Genomic DNA, 1,085 nt, shown 5'->3' with positions numbered 1-1,085 from the left:
GGTGGGGTCAGACCAAACCTGGGTTCAGCAACCTTGGTACTTGGGCTCTGGCTAGGAAAGAATTCAGAGCCAAGACCCAGACTGTAAGAAAACATTTATTTGGTAAACCACAGAGGTAGGAATAACTTTTTACACGTTATAGTGGTGAAAAAAGGGCCCTTGGAGCTTGGGAGTGAGAAAGCTGATGATAAGGTGCCTGGGTCAGGGAGAGGCACCAGCATGCTCCGGGGGAGGGAGGGCACACTGGGTCCTCGGTCCTCAGGGTTTTCAGGGTGGAGGTTTTAGGGGCGGCCCCAGGAGAAGATCTTCATAGAATATTCCGCAGTTTTCCAGGTGTGACCTTTCAGGGTTGTGGTCTCTCCTGATTGATTGGGCCCACCGGGGCAGGGGCTCATCATTCCATGCAGCTGGTCCTGAGCGTGACCTGGGTTTTGTTGCTTTGCTGGGGAGCTGAAAACAACTGAGGTACAGATGTTATCTCTAGGGAGGAAAGGTCAGGGGGGCCAAACCTCTGGAGCAGCACTGTGCTAGGCACCAGGAGCTTTCCACCCTGGTGATCTTCCATACCTGGTGTCTAAGTGCCTACATGATATCAGGATGGGTTTTCCAAGATGCTCATTTAATGTGAGCTTTTATCATCACCTTGACTAGTGCCTACGTTTGCACACACAGAGATAAGGAAATCGACGCTTGCACACACAGAGATAAGGAAATCGACGCGGCGGGGAAAGCCCTGGGTGGACTGGGCGGCCAGGGCCCCCCTTCACAAGCCCGGGACCTCAGGGCTCAGAGGTCACCAGTGCCAGGAAACCAGGTGGGAAGGGGGCGGCGGGAAGTGAAAGGGCGGGGCCAGGCGGCCCGGAGGGAAGTGGGGGTGCGGGGATGGGCTTGGGGGAGAAGGGGGGCGGTGGGTGGGAAGCCCGGCAAGGCCTGAGATGTTTGGGAGGAGGGGCGGAGCAGGGCCGGGACTAAGGTGGGGGTGTGGCCTGGGGAGGGGGCAGGGGGTGTTGTAGCGGAAAGTGGGAGGCGGGGCGGGAGGCAGGGCCAGGAGAGAGGCGGGGCAGGGCCCGGGGCGGGACGCTGGA

Source organism: Myotis daubentonii, chromosome 2 (assembly GCF_963259705.1).
Source record: "Myotis daubentonii chromosome 2, mMyoDau2.1, whole genome shotgun sequence".
In the NCBI taxonomy this organism is placed as follows: Eukaryota; Metazoa; Chordata; class Mammalia; order Chiroptera; family Vespertilionidae; genus Myotis; species Myotis daubentonii.
The sequence above is the reverse complement of the archived record's forward strand: the minus strand, read 5'-3'. Positions refer to the sequence as shown.